The sequence below is a fragment of the Pinus tabuliformis genome, chromosome 7 (genome assembly GCF_031772625.1).
Source record: "Pinus tabuliformis cultivar Carrire ecotype Pingquan chromosome 7, CPIR1, whole genome shotgun sequence".
Lineage (NCBI taxonomy): Eukaryota > Viridiplantae > Streptophyta > Pinopsida > Pinales > Pinaceae > Pinus > Pinus tabuliformis.
The window spans coordinates 298,150,027-298,172,131 of record NC_142293.1 but is presented as its reverse complement, the minus strand read 5'-3'; positions in this window follow the sequence as shown (position 1 = coordinate 298,172,131).

The window sequence follows — 22,105 nt, the reverse complement described above, 5'->3', positions numbered from 1 at the left end:
ACCGTGGCTTCATCTCTATTTCGTGTCATTCATTTCCCTCATCAGGGGAAGATCGTCATAGTAGACTAGATGTCTTTCTTCGCCTCCTCTTCCAAAGGCAACGTGCCTTTTGTGGAGCACACCTCTATCCCATGTGAGAGTGTGGGAGCTAGACTTTTTAAAGATCCTACCCTTATGGGTGTTTTTCCACTCCCACGTCCCAACGTTGCTCCTATTAATATGATTTCTGTTCACTCTGATCCTTGGGTTCTTCCCCCCGTCGATTAGATAGACTTATGGGGTGATGAGATGTCATTGAGTCCTGCCGAGCTCAACTACGTCGAAATTTTTACTGCATCGGCTCCATCTTCTGAATCTGCTCCTTCGAGCAGAGCTCTCAACTCGTATGCTCATTCCCCTTGGCTTGGAGACGACGCTTCTTCAAACCCATTAAAGGAAATATTTCCTTCTGATGAAGCCATTATCGAGACCATGTCTCTCAAGGAACCCCCTTGGTTCGATCATCACCATCATTCCTCATTTCTCCCTCCCCACCGGGAAATGCTTACCTATCTCGAGCAGTTTGCTCCTTGTCTCCCATCCCAACCCCTTCAGACACCCATTCAAGTTTATCAAGTGTCTTCTGAAGGGAACATGGGAAACATGACACAAACCTAGCCCATCAACATCTCTATTAAATCAGGGGTTGTCGAGCATATCCATGTTGGAGTGACTTGTACTCCGAAGGAGATCCAGCTCTATACTAATCTTTTTCGTGAATTTCGTGATGTCTTTGCTTGGTCTTACGAAGAAATGCCCGACATTGATCCTAGTATCGTGGTGCATGAGATACCTACGTATTTGGTTTCTAAGCCTATTCACTAGCGTCTACACCCCGTGCACCCCCGAAAGGCAGCGGCTATTAAAGCGGAAGTTGAAAGGCTTCTTAAGTCTTGTTTTATTTACCCCATCCCACTCACAGATTAGGTCTCCAATATCGTCCCTGTGACTAAAATACAGGGCACTATCAGAGTCTGTGTTGATTACCGTGATATTAACCGGGCCTGTCCCAAAGATAACTTCCCCACACCCTTCATTGATCAACTCATTGATGAGTGTGCTGGGAGTGAAATGTATTCCTTCATGGATGGTTTTTCCGGTTATAACCAGATCAATATTGCGCCTGCAAATCAACACAAGAATGCCTTTATCTGTCCGTGGGGCACTTTCGCCTACAAAAATCTCCCTTTTGGTTTGAAAAACTCCGGTGCTACCTTCCAACGCGCAATGTCCTATTCATTCCATGATATTCGACACATTGTGCAACGGTACCTAGATGATCTACCAGCTCATTCAGCTAAATGCCAGGACCACCCCGCTCACCTTCGTGAAATCTTTCTCCGCTGTCGACACTACCGCATTCAGCTTAATCCGTATAAGTGTGTCTTCTGCATCGAGTCAGGAAGATATCTCGGGTTCATCGTCTCTCGAGAGGGCATCCATTTGGATCCCATTAAAGTTGAGGTTATTTTGAATCTTCCTCCCCCTGCTTCTTTGTAGCAATTGCAGAGTTTTCAGGGCAAAGCAAATTTTTTACGATGATTCATTCTGAACTATGCTGAAGTGGCCAATGGTTTTACATGGTTATTGAAGCGGGATACCCCTTTTCTGTGGGATGCCACTACTCAAGAGTCCTTCGAGCATCTCAAGGTTCTCCTTGTTTCTGCTCCATTGTTGCGTCCTCCGAATTATCATCGTGACTACACTCTGTTTTTGGCTACTGCCAATACCACTACTGGCATGGTTCTCGTTCAAGATGATGACAATGACACTGAGCATGTCATTTATTATCTCAGCCGTAATCTTATAGATATGGAAACTTGATATGCTTATGTCGAGAAGTTGGCATTGGCCGCCATTTGTGCTGTCCAACATTTCCGCCATTATATCTTGTTGCGCACTATGACAGTGGTTTCTGATTGTAACCCGATGATGTACATCCTGTCACGTCAACTACTGGGGGGAAAGTACTCGAAGTGGATTGTTATCCTCCAAGAGTTCGACTTCGGCTTCACCACTGCCAAGTCTAAGAAATCCCTCATCTTTGCTGAGTTGCTTTGCTCTCTGCCATCTCTTACCGTGCCCTCTCGGTTAGAGGACCATATTCTGGACGAAACACTATTCTTAATTAACACCCTTGATGCCTGGTACGGGGATATTATTGTCTATCTGCAGATGTCCTCTTTTCATCCCGATGTGTCTAAGGATGCTCGGCGACAGATTCGTCATCAGTCTCAGCCCTATCGTATTATTGGAGACACCCTGTACCATCTCGGCGCTGACTCTGTTCTCCGCCGATGTTTAACATTCGAGGAAGCTGAGTGAGTTTTAAATGACTGCCATTCTGGCGCCTGTGGTAGTCACATGTCCAAATATGCTACTGCTCGAAAGATCCTCCGTGCCAGTTACTTTTGGCCCTCCATCTTTCAGGATTGCATCCTTATCGTCCACTCCTATCATGAGTGCCAAATCTACCAGCAGAAGATGCGTACACCTCCCGCTCCATTGCACCCTGTTGTTACCATCGGCCCTTTTGCCAAATGGGGCATTGATTATATGACCTATAACCCTCACTCGGCCGGGGGGCATGGGTATATCATCGTTGTCGTTGATTACTTCACAAAATGGGCTGAGGCGATGCCCAGATTATCTGAAGATGGTCACACAGCGGTGCAATTTTTGTTTAATCATGTTATCTCACTATTCGAAGTCCCTCAGGCTATCGTCACTGATCATGGTAAGCATTTCCATAATCACATGATGACTGAGCTAACAACCCAGCCAGGCTTGCGGCATGATAGCTTGACTCCATACTATCCTCAAGCCAATGGCCAAGTAGAAGCCGTCAACAAGGTTCTAGTTACGATGCTTCAACGTACCATTGGCATGCATAATTCTAACTGGCACTTGATGTTGTTCTCTGCCTTATGGGCCTACCAAACCTCTGTGAAGGATGCCACCAGTTTCACTCCATTCCAATTAGTTTACGGAATGGAGGTTACCCTTCCCATCGAGTGCGAGATCCCTTCTTTGAAATTAGCCGTCGAATTACTCCCCAACACTACTCCAGTAGAAGAACGCCTTCTTTAACGAGAACGGTTGGACAAGACTCATCGACTAGCCTCTCTAGCTATCGAAGCATAGAAGAAGAGAGTGAAAACTCACTTCAATCATACTATCCATCCTCATTCTTTTGTTGAAGGAGATTTAGTCCTGCTCTACGATCAAGCAAATGATAAGCTGGGGGCAGGAAAAATCAAGCCCACGTGGCACGGGCCTTATATTGTAAAGCGAGTTTTGCAAAAGGGGCCTACGAGCTGACTGATTATGAAGGGAATAATCTGGATAAGCCCCGAAATGGGCTTTACTTGAAAAAGTATTATGCGTGAATTCCATGCACTTTTATTTGTACATATGTGTGTTTTTAGCAGGTGTGTTGTGTGTGATTTTTCATGTTTTGGCTTGGTGTGTAGGCATGATTGCTGCTTATTGTGTCTTTTGCTTCTTGTGCAAATGTTTGGTGCACCTTATGTTGGTTTCGCTGATGGCGCCTGCCGCAGTACTCGCAACTTGTCTTATGTGGCATGGGTGATTTACAATCCTCATTGTGAGTTGATGGACCTTCAAGGTGTTTTTCTAGGTTGTACCATGAACAATGTCGCTGAATATAGTGTTATTATTGAGTTACTGGCTGAGGCGATCAATCTCAGTATTCGTACGTTGGTTGTGAACCTGGACTCTCAGCTTGTCATCCACCAGCTCAATGGGCGATATTCCGTCAGAGACCATCGGATTTTAAGGTTGTATTTACGTGTTAAATTGTTAGAAAGGAATTTTGATTTCATCACATATCAGCATATTCCACGAAGATTAAACACGTTAACTGATGCATTAGCTAACCATGTATTAGACAAACATTTGCGTAACATGTAATTAAAACAACATATAAGAAGCATGTAAAACACAATAATGAACCATAGGAATATGTATGTATATATATATATATATATATATATATATATATATATATATATATATATATATATATATATATATATATATATATATAATGTAAAACACAATAATGAACCATAGGAATATGTATATATATATATATATATATATCATGTGGCGCACCAAGGTGCTCAAAAAATAAGTGTACATGTCCAAATAGAGTTTGTGTTCTCCATACATCCGAGACACATGTTTCTCAAAAAATCATCAGCAAGAACTAAAACCTAGGTGTCTACTGTGGTGGGTTATGCTCCCTATAGCACACCACCGCTCATGCCACCTGCCTTAGCAGGCGGTGCACCTTGGGTTCCACTCCTACTATGTGGATCTGGAACACTATGGGGACCTCCTCGATCCCCATGTAATCTGGAATCCCTGCTGTTAGGCCCTCAAGGTTCCAGACCACTGTCTCCACCGTATCATCAGCTGGGGGAGCCAAGGCTAGTGCTGCACATCCCTCCGTGCCTCTGGAGCTAGCCCGACGGGTCTCACTGGTCCTACATCTGAATACCATAGCGCTCGTCATTAGGACATATACATGAAAAACTAAAAAACATCATAAAAAATAAAATGAAAAAATAATGTGATCAAGTGCCTCACCACCATCATCCCACTGCTCTCCAGCAGATAGCTGCATGTCAGGATCTCTGTGAAAGTACATGCCAGCATATGGCCAATCCTCAACGAAGATTGTCTGGTGCTCCAGCCACTCTCGAAACAGTTTCCCCCACGACATTGGTCGTCCACCGCCTCCTCGTGGCATGACGTGTGCTCACCATGTGGCCCTAGGCTCACGTGGTCTGGGCAAATCCAGATCCATGTCCTGTAATTACAATGCCGGCACCCGCTCCAGCATGAGTGGGACTAAGATGGACCCATAGCCAAACTGCATCGTCTCTCCTCGACGGCAGTTGGTAAGTTGCCTCTTCATGTTCGCCGTCACCGTTTCTGCCCAGTTAAACATGGTTGGATTGAGACATTCGAGAGCCAGCCGGAGATGGGTCTTCGAAGCCTCGTGTTGGGCTTGGGAGCCCACTACCCATGTCACCATGAATAGCATAGCACAAAGGACTACGTCCTCGACTATTGGGATTGCCACCTTCCTGCTCCTCATCTTGTGTGCCCATGGGCACACTTGAGCCATTAACATCTCTAAGGAATCACCCCTGGGTCACTGCGCCTCTAGAATGGGCCTCTCACAACAATGGAACAGCCCAGTCAAAAAATATATGTCTGTAGTGTCAAACTCAATATCCCGGCCTCGAATGATGAATTTCCCATCTATGGGATTCCAGGCTCGGATCAGTAGCTCCTGTAAATCAGGTTGTAACCGATGGTACAGAGTAAGGAAGAATTTGAGCAATCCACATGCTCGTAATGCGTTTTGGCACCCCACATAGGCGAAAGCTTCCACATCATTGTCGTCATGCATTCGTTCTTGCCAGACAAATGCCATTATGGTCTGCATAACGAGAAAAAACGAATTAGCGCTTCATGTCACACAGTAATTTGTCACTGCCTTCACTCCAGTCTTCCTACTGTGTCATGTGTCCAAGTCATACATGCTCATATTAGACAAATTCTCTCTGATGTTTCCAAATGACCCACTTTCCCTAAGTTATCTGCCTCATCGCATCTGTTTTCTAAATAAACGCGCTGAAGGGTGCTCCAATACAGTCCAAAAGCGCTGCCATCACGGAAGTACACCTGATTCCCACGATGGTCCGATTTATGTGCTAGCGCGAGGTCACTTGTAATCTTCAGCGATGACCTAACTAGCTACATTATTCAATAGCGATGTCAGCGCATAAGGTCAATTATGTATCCACGATGATCCAGATTGGGTGAATTTGTTCCAACAATCGGCCTTCCAGATGACTCTAGACCTGGTTGTTGGCATAGTTTATGTCGCCCTCCTTTCTCTGGCATGGTTGTTCCGTCATTTGTGCTACCTTCCTTGGAGATAAGCTCACTCTTCCACCTTTCATGGAGACTCCCTCTCCTATTTAAACTCTCACCATTGCTATGTGCTACTAGTTTTTGGAATGGTTGCTGATAGTTAGCTAGTGGAGCAGTGTTGTTTGTGTTTGTGAGGTTGCTAGATAGTTGGTGTGAGTGTGACAAATGTGGGATTGTTGATAGCTTGAGGAAGGTTGTGAAGTGCCCTTAATCTTGTGTAAAACTTGTGAGTGAGAGAGACTTATGTGTTGGGAGATCCATCTTCAAAGAGTGAATTCTTGAGGAACATGCTGGCTAGATCCCTTCTGAGAAGGCTTGTGACATGAAGACTTTGGTTGTAAGCTTACTCTTATTTCATTATTAATGCAATCAATGATGTTTTCCTATGTCTTGTATGTAATGTACTTGATAGCTCATGACTTCTTGACTTTGTGAGTAAATAGATCATTGTTGTTCAGGTTACGTGCTTTGTTGTATTTCCTTTGCATTGTTTCAAGTTGATTACTCATTAAGAGAAGGAAGCGGAAGCTGGAGTAGCGCAACGGAACTCCATCGACCATCGGTTGAGGTAGGCCTCTAACTATGGCTATTTAAGGAAAGCTATTGTTGATCTGTCCTTGTTTGTGACTAGACCCACTCTAGGGCTAGAGGGGTTGCCTCTGTCCGTAGAGGGAACACTTTCCTGCATCACAAATTGGTGACTCCGCTGGGGAGATTTGGCCTTTGTTCTTTCCTTTTTTACTCTTGTCCTGATTTTTTTTTTGTCTCTTTTGAAGTTTGGGGATTAGTTACCAGTCTTCTAAGTTTCCTTACCTGATCTGGGAACACCCCTGATTTGATTGAAGGATTGATTGTCTTTGATTTGGGAGTTTTTGGTTCGTGTGTTACTGTTTTGAACATCATCGCAGCTTTAAATCTAACAGTCGCGCTATCATCGTGTCCACCCTTTTGTAGTATCCTGTTCATTGCGTGATTAAGCCTAACAGTCTCGACGGTTCTGTAAATCGGACCATCATGGAAAAGTCGTGTACTTCCGTGCTGACATCGCTCTGTTGCTGCGGCGTGTTCTTTATCAGCACTTGTTGGTTGTGTATCACCCGCGCTGATTGTTATAGAATTGATTTTCTCAATTCTGCCTCCTGAGTCCATCAGTCCTGCTAGTCCATAGCTGTTCTCACTTGTTTGATAACTTGTTTTTCACTGTTTATAGGTTGGGACACTCTCTTGCTAGCTTTGTTGAATGAATCTTGTTTTCTTGCTTCTGTGACCTAGTTTCATTGTTTCAAGTCTTTTGGATCAGTTTCGCTCAGTTTCTTGTTTGCTCAAAGATTCATTTGCAGCTTGCTGTTGGTTTGTTTGAGCTTTCCCCTTTGCCTATTTTTGGTTGATTGTTTAGTGATTGTTATTGGACCAATCTTTGGCATTGATTCAATTTCTCTTCACTACCTAGACATAGATTACAATTGTTTGGATCAACCGTTTTTCCACATTTGCTTGTTGCTTATTTGTTTCTTTTAGATTTAAAAGACATCAAAATCAAAAGAATTTCATTCATTTAGTATACGAAAGTGAAAGTGAATTTGCATTTCAAGTTTGCATATTGGAAAGCGAATGTTTGAATCTCTCATTAGTAGTATCTGTGCACTTTAGGAATTGATGTTTGTTTGCATTCAGTGACTGCCTTTGTTGTCTTGGTTTTCTTGGTTTGGGAATGATCTCTCTACCCTCTCGTAGGTAGGTGTTCATCAAAGAAAAGGATATTTCATTCATTCTAGCTACATCCTAGGATTTCTTATGTACATACGGTAAGGCATGAAAACTGAAACATAATCCAAGATCAACTCTAAAATGAAATGAATAAATCTAACAACGCATTGGAACATAATGCACATTATTTAGAGGTCTAGGCTAGAGACATTGTTATAGACATTTTTGGGCACCGCAACCCCAATCAAACATGTCCATAAACCAAGGGCTCCTAAGCCCCTAAAAGTGTTGTTTAATACCCTAAAAGAACAAGGTCAACTGATTACATCATCTCCCAGAAGTTCTCCATGAAACACTGCTCAGAACTGGTCAAAACTGGACCATCTCACCTACTCCATGGTCAAAGTGCGATGCATCCCACCTAAATGCACATGGGAGGTGCGATGCATACTAAAAAGCCCCTCTATGAGGTGCAATGGGCGAGAGTGGACAAATGGCAGAGACAGTTTGCGAGGTGGATGATCATGGAATCTTCCAGAAACTTCTCCTGTGACACTTGCCTATCTGAATTCGCCCAGGGATGAGTAAGAGATCATCAATCTCCAAGTGGAATCAAGAAATATCAGAGAGAGGACACTAATCAAATCCCAGAAGCTGACTCACCCCCCTGCAATCATCTATATATGGATCCCTCATCCCAGAGATCCAAAGGCTGGAATTTTGTATCTTGTAAGGAAGTGTTGTTGGTTTCTTATTGGAATATCATAGTGTTGGGTGATCTAAGCTTTTCATGAGGTGAAAGAAGGGATTTCATGATGGAGGATGACGCTGGGTCAGAACAATTGGTTGTAATCCTCTTTTCTATTCTTGATTATTAATCAAGCTATTCAAGTTTTCCTCCACATTCTTGTATGTTTGATGATGTATGCATTTGTGTGGTCAATATATATCTGGTCCTATATTGTTTATGATTGTAGATCTCTGTTCTTCAATAGTATTATGCTGCTTTGATTCCACAAGTGCTCTTTGAAGCTGGGTAAATGAAGGAGAAGCGGCAAGGATCTGTCAGAAGGGAGAGGAACCGAGCAAGGAACCAAATGCAAGACTAAGGTTGGTGTCCTTCATTCCACTCTCATCTACTTTTCATAAAGGAAAACGAAAGTAGTTTTGGTTTCTTTGTTTCTAAGATAGCTACCAGTCTTAGTGGGACTAGTAGATCTGAGTGGACACTAGATTTCATGATAAAAAAATAGAGACTCCACTGGGAAATCTAGTGTCCACTCGGATCTGCTAGTCCCACTAAGACTGGTAGCTATCTTAGAAACAAACAAACCAAAACTACTTTCGTTTTCCTTTATGAGAAGTAGATGAGAGTGGAATGAAGGACACCAACCTCAGTCTTGTGTTTGGTTCCTTGCTTGGTTCCTCTCCCTTATGACAAATCCTTGTCACTTCTCCTTCATCTACCCAGCTTCAAAGAGCACCTGTGGAATCAAAGCAGCATAATACTATCGAAGAACAGAGATCTAAAATCATAAACAATATAGGACCAGATATATATTGACCACACAAATGCATATATCATCAAACATACAAGAATGTGGAGGAAAACTTGAATAGCTTTATTAATAATCAAGAATAGCAAAGAGGATTACAACCAATTGTTCTGACCCAGCGTCATCCTCCAGCATGAAAGCCCTTCTTTCACCTCATGAAAAGCTTAGATCACCCAACACTATGATATTCCAACAAGAAACCAACAGCACTTCCTTACGAGATACAAAATTCCAGCCTCTGGATCTCTGGGATGAGGGATCCATATATAGATGATTGTAGGGGGGTGAGTCAGCTTCTGGAATTCGATTAGTGTACTCTCTCTGATAGTTCTTGATTCCACTTGGAGATTAATGATCTCTTACTCATCCCTGGGTGAATTCAGAGATGCAAGTGTCATAGGAAAAGTTTCTAGAAGATTCCATGATCATCCACCTCGCAAACTGTCTCTGCCATTTGTCCACTCTCGCCCATCGCACCCCATAGAAGGGATTTTTAGTATGCATCGCACCTCCTATGTGCATTTAGGTGGGATGCATTTCACTTTGACCGTGGAGCAGGTGAGATGGTCCAGCTTTGACCAGTTCTGAGCAGTGTTTCACGGAGAACTTCTGGGAGATGATGTAATCAGTTGACCTTGTTCTTTTAGGGTATTAAACAACACTTTTAGGGACTTAGGAGCCCTTGGTTTATGGACATGTTTGATTGGGGTTGCAGTGCCCAAAAATGTCTATAATAGTTTCCCCCTAAAGCATGAGGTTGTTAATCTTTTGATGTCGGGTGAAATGCTTTATCATGAGGATCCGAAGTTTTTTCGAGCTGGAAGGCGACTTGTAATAAGATACAATACAATACATTATCTTCATAATATTTTTCATGATCTAGCTGAGGCGGGCATTCCCATGCTCAGCTTTATAAATTCATTTCCATGTACATAAGACAAAAAACCGTCTGTGCGGGAGACTGATGATTCTGATAGAATCATCATCATTTGATTCGGATGATCATCTGTGCAGCAATAATGTACATTTGATGTCTTTATTTTCCTGAATATATCGTAGCCCGGATGGATGAAACTAGATCCGGGGTCTTCAAACTCGTTCAATCTTCACTCGGAGTACAAGTCGATCCATGTGAAATATATTCTAGAGTCGAACATGGAAAGACATCGCCTGATTACCAGCCAATGATGTAAGTTGTTAACGGGCACGAGAGGAATCACCGATAATGATGATGACCCTCAAGGTACTACAGTATAATTCACGTGGTGTGAATAAGGGACTTGGCATCAAACACCACGCAGAATCTTTCGGTCAAAGGCCATTGATGTAAACCTATCGCCGGAAGTGAGAAACTTGCCATTGAGGCATGCAAGCTTCAAAGTACTAAAAGGGTTGTTCCTAAGTCAACTTCTTGGATAATGAGCTGATGTCGACAAGAAGTGACCCGCCGTAGGAGGGCCTTAATGAATCCCACATCTATGACACGGAATGGAGTAAATGACTTTGGAGGTGAAAACAATCTGATGATACAAGGTTCAGGGTGGCAGTCATGAAATAATGGAGCGTGAATGTACTGCAGTGGATGAGACACAGGGGAATTCTCTGAGCGACTTCTCTTGAACATACCGGCGACACTTACATGATGGATTGGTAGAGTTAACCCCGAATGTGGATGGTGTGATGGACCAATGGTAATATGACCAGTGAACGGAACAACCCAACATGACTCGGATGCAGAGTGAAATTGTCATATTCAAGAGCGACTTGCTACCAATAAAGTTTCTTCAAGTTTTCTTCCCAATTTTTCCCCAGTCATTGCTGACTAGTACCTCTTTATTTTTGTCAATCTTGAGGAGGATAACATATTCTTGTTCTATAATTTGCCCTTCGGGCAAACCCGTCGCTATATTTTAACGAGCCTAGCGACAGTGAAACTCGTTCTTGTCTGTATGGACAAGTTTGTCGCTATTCGGTTTTAACGATTTTAACGACAAAGATAACTCGGTCCTTTTCAATTTTAGAGAGTCTAAAAAGGGACATAAAGGAAACTCCAATAATCCTTTTTCTTCATGTAATCCCTTAAGTCCGAAAAAGTATAAAATAATACAAAAGGGATGAATTTTTGGTAATTTTAACGAGCCAAACAAGACAAGCGCTCGATCTTTTTGTGTATTAATCCCTGAGGTCCAAAAGATTAAAATCTAGAAGAGGGATAGCACTTCCGGTCACTTTAACGACATGGAGAGGCCAATCGCTCGGCAATCTTTTCATATTTTACGAGTCAGGTGAAAAGAGCTTAAAGGAGACTTATTTTTTAGGAACGAGTGATAATTTCGGGTAGAAGCTGATTCCAGGTAAGGTTTGGAATTTCCCAATCACGGCAGTGTCACAAGGATGGCTAACAGGATCACTATTCGCAGTTGTTCCTCAAAAGGGGTAAACAATCAAATGGAGGTGAACGATCAGCTAAAACAAAGTGGAGGTGATGATGAGAACACGACCAAGGCTCAAAAGCTGATGATAATGCATTCACAATGGTTATTTACCAAAAATTGGCTCATTTTTTAATGAGCTTAAACTCTGGGGGGAACGTTTTCTCATTGCTTATGTTTAATTTTTAACGAGCTTGAACTCTGTGTAAAAACTGCTCGTGATAATGGTCATTGATTTAGTTTCACCGTTAATCACTTTGTTCCTTCAAAGGTTGTACCACCTATTCAATTGCTTCATCAAACCGATTAGAAATGAACAATATATGTTTCAAAATGAGTTAAAACACTAATATTTTACTCCAATTATATGAAAAGTAATTTAAAAGTGGTTTTTACCCCTCATTTTACCATTTCATTTGAACTTGGTTTGTTGGAGCTCTGGAGGTGCTTTTCCCCCTTGATTTTCACCAGCTGATTTCGGGAGATTCTATGGACGATTCTCAAACTCGTCTGGACCAGGTAGGAGCTAAACCTGAGCTCTTCAGTTGCATTCCTTCCTTTTTGAATTCTATGCATGTTTCCCTATTTTTCTGAGCCTATGGGGTTTGAAAAATTTGCCCTGGTTCCATCGCACCCTTTCTATATCGAAAGGTGTGATGCATCCTGGCTTGGCCATTGGCCAGTAGGGATGCATCCCACCCAGTACAGTAGTAGGGGTGCAATGGGCGCAAGAATGGAAGTTTTTGCAATGTTTTCTCATGGAATTTTTTCCTGTTTTTGCCAAATCAGGATCCTGACTCTTCTCTTGCTTGTTTTGCAGAGATTTATTGGAGCAAAATGGTTGTTACATGGTGAGAACACGAGCATGAAGAAGAGGACATGCTTTCTCTACATGATCCAGTTACAGTAACTGCACTGTAGAATTGCGGGTTGTTCAAGTTTTTTCGCATCTCTAACATGAGGCAACAAATCAACTTGTTGCAATATATTCTCGATGCATGGGATCCTACCAGTCAGGTGTTTCAGATCAGAGGCAAATCTATCCCCTTGACTGTCGTAGACATCTATTTTTTGACCGGTTTATCGAGGCGTAGTGCCCCTCTTTCATTATCAGGTTCCGCCCGCGTTGCGAATCCGTGAGAGATTATATTCGCCGGTATTACAGAGAGGGATCTCAGCCGAGTAGGGATGGCAAGATCAACATTTGAGATGTCAATGACCGGTCCTTGAGGACCATTCTGTTCACTTTTACTAGACTGGCTGGTAGTGTGGCTCCTCACATAGCTAACAGGTCCTTTATGCAGTATGCCTTGGAATGCCTTGAACCAAAGGTGTTCAACTGATGTGATGCAGTAATTCCTATGATGAAAGAACAACTGACCAAGGTAAAGAATGGAAAATTGAAGAACTTCAGTTATGGTTCTATTTTGACCGCTTTTGCCTTGGAAAAGATCCCACTGATGCAGCCGCAGTATATCTCACTTGGCTTACCTCCACCGACTGAGCCATGGATGCAGAGCTGGGTCGACCTTATGGCCCGACATGCTGGTCAGTCCCAGGTTTCCTTTTCTGATACCTTTTTCAAGTGGTTCAACTGCAAAGAGATGGTTTTTTTCGAGTATCCATATGCTGGTATGGATTTCCGGGGTGACTCGGATTTGGTGCTGTCGGTTGGTGAGCAGTGGGGTGTTATCGGTAAATTCTCTGACTATATCTCTGTTCATCATTTCTTTTTATAATGTTCTTGTACTTTCTTCTATCAGTACTAATCAAAACTCATGTGCTCATGCAAATGTTGGACCAGTTCGACCAGTAGTACATCTGAGAGTACCAGCTGCCGCTCCAACAGGAGAGGCTGTGGGGAGGGATATCCTTCGTGGCTTTGATGTGGCCGAGACTCTTTCAAATTTACAGGATCAGGTCGAGGGCTTCACTCTTGGTATTCCAGATGTGAGGACCGACGAGCTACCCCTGAGGTTGCAGTGACATACTACTGGTGTGCCAAGTCGATGGACTAGGTTGTTATGCATGACTGCACAGGCGGTGACTTGTTATCACCAACATCATTAGACTAGGGTGCCCCATAGAATTTTGAGTTTTGGGTCATTTGACCAATTTTTTCCTAGTTACAAAATATTATGTATGAACCATAAATAGTTATATATATATTTTTTATTTTCGAAGCTTTATTTTGGTTGAATTACGTGATCTTGATGCAAATATTTGATGAAATGCTTCTTTTTTAAATGTTGCAAATGTCTATCTAACACATAATTTGCCAATGTTTCCATTAATGTGTTTAAGTTTCTGGAAATATGCTGATATTGAATAGAATCAAACTGCCTTTCCAAAATCATAACCCTTAGGAACATGCGATAGATAGTTGGATTCCGTACGGAGTAGGTACCAGTGAGCTATAGGATGACGAGTTGTGAGTCTAGCCTGACGAATAGTCGGCGTATGCCATGCGTAATGGCATCAAAGAGGAGTTCTATCAACATGTTGTATTAAGAAATATTGTTCATTGACCGACCAATACATACCCCTCTGAAACTCACTAACTCGCCGCTTGGATTGAAGATGGCCCAGGCCACAGAAGATAGGTTCTGCGAACTACGACTTGCTCCGTTGGCATATCCAACAAATGATTCCAATAGGTCTGACATTTGCAACAAATCTAAAAGTGGATCACTTAACCAAAACAATTACCCGTAACGAAAACAAAAATGTAACAAAAGCATACAGGTTACTATCTTGAGTCAAGCATAGTAATGCTTAAGGTACAACCCATTGCGAGGTTGTGTCAGTGGAATCCCATCATAATCTACTAACTCGTAGGCTCCTTTTGCTAATATGCGTTTAACAATATAGGGACCCATCCATAAGGATTTGAAATTACCTGCTCCCAATTTGTCAGATTCCTAGTCGTAAAGTAAGACTAGGTCACCTTCAAAGAAGACACGGGGTTTGACATTATTGTCGAACTGCGCCTTGACTCGTTTCTTATGGGCTTCATTAGCCAAGCATCACAATGGGTTTCATCCAATTAGATTAGTTCCAAGAAACGAGCCTCTTCTTCAGAAGTTCAGGGGAGAAGGTTGACTGCGAGTTTGAGGGACGAGATTTCACACTAAATTGGTAAGACTGCTTCCAAGCCATACACCAATTGAAAAGGTGTAAACCCGGTTGCATTTCTCATCGATTTCCGGTATGCCCACAAGGCTAAGTACAAGATCAGGTGCCAACTCCTTTTGTGAACTCCAATCATCCTTTGTAGCATCAACTTCAGGACCTTGTTGATTGCCTCAACTTGTCCGTTAGCCTATGGATAATAAGAAGTAGAGCTGTTGTGGGACAGCCCTAACTTGGTAGCCAACTCAAACATCATGTGATTGTGAAAATGTGATCCATGATCTGTGACTATGGCCTGTGGAACACCGAATCTGGAGACTACATGATTGAAAAAGAAGAGGGCAACCGTTTCGCTGCTGTTGTTTAATGTAGGCATTGCCTCGGCCCATTTGGTAAAATAGTCTACTGCAACTATGATATACCCATGCCCCCTGGCCGAGGTGGGGTTACATGTCATGAAATCTATGCCCCATTTTGCAAATGGCCCAACAACAACTACTATTTACAGCGGTGCGGGTGATATTCTGGTTTTCCGATCAAAGATTTGACATGCATGGCAACTATTGACTGCGGTTATGCAATTTTTAAACATTGTTGGCCAGAAGTATCCTGCTCGTAAAATATTTTGCACTGTAGCGTAATCAGATTGATGCCCCCCACACGTTCCTGAATGGTAATCATTCAGGACTTTTTTAGCCTCCTCATGGGTGAGGCACCTCGTCAGAACTGTATCGACACCACGATGGTAAAGTGTATCACCAACGATCATGTAGTCTTTTGCTTGGTATCGAATGCATCGTTGTTCCGAGTGGGAGGTATTAGACCTATATGTTTGGGTTTGGAGATATATTATTATGTCTCCATACCACGGATTGCTTGAAGATATCAGAAACAAAGATTCGTCCACAATTGCTTCTTCTGATGTTACATCGTTGGATGATGATGGGAGATCGCATAGTAGCTTCGCGAAAGCCAGGGATTTCTTCGATTTGGATTTTATAAATTGCAGATCAAACTCTTGTAGAATTTCTATCCATTTTGAATATTTTTCCCCCAGCAACTGTCGCGACAATATATAAGTCATGAGGTTGCAATCTGACAGAATGGTAGTTTTTCGAAAGAGGATATAGTGTCGAAATATTTGTATCGCTTAAACAGCTGCGAGAGCCAGCTTTTCAACCTAGGAGTACTTGCTTTCTGTATCATTTAAGTTTCTACTTAAATAATATATAGGATGTTCAATTCCATTGTCTTCTTGAACTAAAACCATTGCGATGGTTGTATCTATTGCAGCTAGATACAGGTTAAAGTATTTTTGATAATCAGGAGCGTACATTAATGATGATTTTATTAGGGATTCCTTTAAAGCATCAAAGGAAGCTTGCGCGACCTGATCCTAGATGAAGGGTACTTCTTTTTCACTAGACGAGTATAACCTTTAGCAAGTTCAGTGTAATTTTGAATGAACCTCCTCAGAAAATTTGCTTTCCCTTGGAGTTTCTGAATCTGAAGCAAATTTGAAGGTGGAGGCAAATTGATGATTGCCTCAACCTTACATGGGTCGAGACAAATCCCATCCTTTGAGACCACAAAGCCAAGTAAACGACCAGAACTGACACAAAATACACATTTGTGTGGATTGAGTCGTACCTTGTAGTGTCGACAACGTAGAATATCTCTCATTAATGTTGCGGATGATCGGTCTGCTTTCGCGAATGAGCCGGAAGATCGTCAAGATATGGTTGAACGATGTTTTTGATGTCGTGGAAGGCATAATTCATTTCCCTCTGAAATGTTTCCCCTGCATTCTTTAAACCAAAGGGTAGTTTGCAATATGCAAATGTGCCCCACGGACAAATAAATGCAGTCTTTGATTGGTCCTGTGGGTGGATATTTATTTGATTATACCTGGAAAATCCATCCATAAATGAGATGATTTCACATCCGGTGCATTCATCAATTATCTGGTCAATGAAGGGTGTAGGGTAGTTGTCTTTTAGACAAGCTTGATTTACATCCCTATAATCGATGCACACTCTAATCGTTCCTTGTTTTTTCATCATAAGAACAATATTCGATATCCAATTGGTTAGAGTAACCGGGTAAATAAAACCAACATGGAGAAGTTTTTCAACTTCTTCCTTGATGGCAGCGGCTTTCTTGGGGTGCACCTATCGTAGCCGTTGTCATACCAGTTTGACATCTGGATACATCTTAATTTCATGTTCAACTATACTTGAGTCAATGCCTGGCATTTCATCATACGACCAGGCAAAGACATCTTTGAATTCGCGAAAAAGAGCACTATATCTTTCCAGTTCTTAAGGAGAACAAGATTTGCCAACATGAATATTCTCTACAACATCTGTTTTGGTCGAGATATTTATGGCGATAGTCTCTTCAATATTGGACAAGTTTCATTCAGAATCCACCGTGTTTACAGTATTTGATAGAAAATCAAAAACTGAGGGATGATGAAGGTCACTAGGAGTATCTTCTTTGTAATCCAGAAGATGGGAACTATAGTGGTAATCTTCCCATGGTGCCCCATCAATCATCATTGACTGAACAATTCCTTCGTCTGTATAGTGTATTTGCAACCAAGGATCTGAAAGGGTACCATATTGCCTAGACCTATCTATCCAAACACTTGATGAGCATTGATTTGGCTTTGCCTTCCATGGCGAAAACATTGATTGCTACAAGATTTCTATTGGGCTTGGAGGCAATACCTGCATATGATCCATGTTAATATCGTTTTCAGAGATCTTTTGAATAGAAGATATCATATTCCAGGTTGCCACCGTTGCCACCTCCCTCAAAAATGAGTCTCCTTTAAGCTCTTTTCAACTGACTCGTAAAATATGAAAAGATTGCCGAGTGATTGGCCTCTCCAGCTCGTTCAAGCGACCGGAAGTTCTATCCCTCCTCTAGATTTTAATCTTTTTGAACCCGAGGGATTATTACACAAAACAATTGAGTGCTTGTCTTGTTCGGCTCGTTAAAATTACCGAAAATTCATCCCTTTCGTATTATTTTATACTTTTTCGGACTTAAGGGATTATATGACGAAAAAGGATCATTGGAGTTTCCTTTACGTCCCTTTTCAAACTCTCTAAAATTGAAAAGGACCGAGTTATCTTTGTCGTTAAACTCATTAAAACCGAATAGCGACAAACTTGTCCATACAGACAAGAACGAGTTTCACTATCACTAGGCTCGTTAAAATATAGCGACGGGTTTGCCCGAAGGGAAAATTATAGAACAAGCATATGTTATCCTCCTCAAGCTTGACAAAAATAAATAGGTACTGGTCAGCAATGACTGGGGAAAAATTGGGAAGAAAACTTGAAGAAACTTTATTGGTAGCAAGTCGCTCTTGAACATGACACTTTCACTCCGCATCCGAGTCGGGTTGGGTTGTTCCGTTCACTGGTCATATCACCATTGGTCCATCACACCATCCACATTTGGGGTTAATTCTACCAATCCATCATGTCAATGTCGCCGGTATGTTCACGAGAAGTCGCTCAGAGAATTCACCTGTGTCTCATCTGCTGCAATACATTCACGCTCCATTCTTTCATGACCACCACCCTGAACCTTGTATCTTCAGACCGTTTTCAACTCCAAAGTCATTTACTCTGTTCTGTGTTGTAGATGTGGGATTCATTAAGGCCCTCCTATGGCAGGTCACTTCTTGTTGACATCAGCTCATTATCCAAGAAGTCGGCTTAGGAACAACCCTTTCAGTACTTTGAAGCTTGCATGCCTCAATGCCAAGTTTCTCACTTCCAGTGATAGGTTTACATCAATGGCCTTCAACCGAAAGATTTTGCGTGGTGTTCGATGCCAAGTCCCTTATTCACACCACGCGAATTGTACTACAGTACCTTGAGGGTCATCATCATTATCGGTGATTCCTCGGGAAAACCTTGGGTATAGGGTAGGTTTCCGCGGAGGATATATAACTAGTCTGACACACCCGTCTGTTTAGGAAAATGGGATTAGACTGGAATAAGATTCCCTCATCAAAGTTATGTGAGTGGAGGCGACTGTGCCACTCGCCTTTGTCTATTTTGGTAGACATCGCCAAGGAAGCATTTTGTCTACAACGCAGATGGAAAGCTTTCATATGGTAACCTGGGAATTTTTCGCTATACCTCGGGGCATGCAAACCTTTTTGCATGCAAGCGAAGAGCGACCGTTTATTTTCTTAGTTTGTAGTTTCTCAACCCTTTAAACTCGTAGGATTGGTCGTTCCTAACTTGCATAAAGAAAGGATCCGGGGCAAAGCTTTGTAAGGTGCAAGCTCCATAAAAAATGGCATCTTAGATGACACATCCTTATTATACGAATGGCACGAGCAGTTTTTATGTGGAGTTCAAGCTCGTTAAAAATTAAACATAAACAATGAGCAAACTTTCCCCCAGAGTTTAAGCTCATTAAAAAATGAACCAATTTTCGGTAAATAACCATTGTGAATGCATTATCATCAGCTTTTGAGCCTTGGTCTAGTTCTCATCATCACCTCCACTCTATTTTATCCGATCATTCACCTCCATTTGATTGTTTACCCCTTTTAAGGAACAGCTGTGAAGAGTGATCCAGTTAGCCATCCTTGTGACACTGCCGTGATTGGAAAATTCCAAACCTTACCTAGAATCATCTGCTACCCGAAATTATCACTCATTCCTTAAAAACAAGTCTCCTTTAAGCTCTTTTCACCTGACTTGTAAAATATGAAAATATTGCCGAGCGATCGACCTCTCCAGCTCGTTAAAGTGACTAGAAGTGCTATCCCTCTTCTAGATTTTAATCTTTTTGTACCTGAGGGATTATTACACAAAAATTTCAAGCGCTTGTCTTGTTCGGCTTGTTAAAATTACCGAAAATTCATCCCTTTTGTATTATTTTATACTTTTTTAGACTCAAGGGATTATATGATGAAAAAGGATCATTGGAGTTTCCTTTACGTCCCTTTTCAGACTCTCTAAAATTTAAAAGGACCAAGTTATCTTTTTCGTTAAACTCGTTAAAACCAAATAGCGACAAACTTGTCCATACAGACAAGAATGAGTTTCACTGTCGCTAGGCTCATTAAAATATAGCGACGAGTTTGCCCGAGGGGGAAATTATAGAACAAGCATATGTTATCCTCCTCAAGCTTGATAAAAATAAAGAGGTACTGGTCAGCAATGACTGGGGAAAAATTGGGAAGAAAACTTGAAGAAACTTAATTGGTAGCAAGTCACTCTTGAACATGACACTTTCACTCCGCATCCGAGTCAGGTTGGGTTGTTCTGTTCACTGGTCATATCACCATTGGTCCATCACTCCATCCACATTTTGGGTTAACGCTACCAATCCATCATGTCAGTGTCGCCAGTATGTTCAAGAGAAGTCGCTCAGTGAATTCACCTGTGTCTCATCCGCTGCAATACATTCATGCTCCATTCTTTCATGACCACCACCCTGAACCTTGTATCATTAGACCGTTTTCACCTCCAAAGTCATTTACTCTGTTCCGTGTCGTAGATGTGGGATTCATTAAGACCCTCCTATTGTGGGTCACTTCTTGTCAACATCAGCTCATTATCCAAGAAGTCGACTTAGGAACAACCCTTTCAATACTTTGAAGCTTGCATGCCTCAATGACAAGTTTCTCACTTCCGACGATAGGTTTACATCAATGGCCTTCGACCGAAAGATTTTGGGTGGTGTTCGATGCCAAGTCCCTTATTCACACCACGTGAATTATATTGTAGTTCCTTGAGGGTCATCATCATTATCGGTGATTCCTCTCATGCCTGTTAACAACTTACATCATTGGCTGGTAATCAGGCAATGTCTTTCCATGTTTGACTCCAGAACATCTTTCACATGGATCGACTTGTACTCCGAGTGAAGATTGAATGAGTTTGAAGACCTCGGATCTAGTTTCATCCATCTGGGCTCCGATATATTCAGGAAAATAAAGACATCAAATGTACATTGTTGCTGCACAGATGATCATCCGAATTAAAGGATGATGATTCTATCATAATCATCAATCTCCCGCAGAGACGGTTGTTTGTCTTATGTACATGGAAATGAATTTATAAAGCTGAGCATGGGAATTCCCGCCTCAGCTACATCATGAAAAATATTATGAAGATAAATTATTGTATTGTATCTTATTACAGGTCACCTTCCAGCTAGAAAAAAACTTTGAATCCTCATGATAAAGCATTTCACCCGACATCAAAAGATTAACGACCTCATCCTTTAGGGGGCAACAGTTATAGACATTTTTGGGCACTGCAACCCCAATCAAACATGTTCATAAACTAAGGGCTCCTAAGTCCCTAAAAGTGTTGTTTAATACCCTAAAAGAACAAGGTTAACTGATTACATTATCTCCCAGAAGTTCCCCATGAAACACTGCTCAGAATTGGTCAAAACTGAACCATCTCACCTGCTTCATGGTCAAAGTGCGATGCATCCCACCTAAATGCACATGGGAGGTGCGATGAATACTGAAAATCCCTTCTATGGGGTGCGATGGGCGAGAGTGGACAAATGGCAGAGACAGTTTGCGAGGTGGATGATCATGGAATCTTCCAGAAACTTCTCCTGTGACACTTGCCTCTCTGAATTCACCCAGGGATGAGTAAGAGATCATCAATCTCCAAGTGGAATCAAGAACTATCAGAGAGAGGACACTAATCAAATCCCAGAAGCTGACTCACACCCCTGTAATCATCTATATATGGATCCCTCATCCCAGAGATCCAGAGGCTGGAATTTTGTATCTTGTAAGGAAGTGTTGTTGGTTTCTTGTTGGAATATCACAGTGTCGGGTGATCTAAGCTTTTCATGAGGTGAAAGAAGGGCTTTCATGCTGGAGGATGATGCTGGGTCAGAACAATTGGTTGTAATCCTCTTTGCTATTCTTGATTATTAATAAAGCTATTCAAGTTTTCCTCCACATTCTTGTATGTTTGATGATGTATGCATTTGTGTGGTTAATATATATCTAGTCATATATTGTTTATGATTGTAGATCTCTGTTCTTCGATAGTATTATGCTGCTTTGATTCCATAGGTGCTCTTTGAATCTAGGTAGACGAAGGAGAAGTGGCAAGGATCTGTCAAAAGGGATAGGAACCGAGCAAGGAACCAAACGCAAGACTAAGGTTGGTGTCCTTCATTCCACTCTCATCTACTTCTCATAAAGGAAAACAAAAGTAGTTTTGGTTTGTTTGTTTCTAAGATAACTACCAG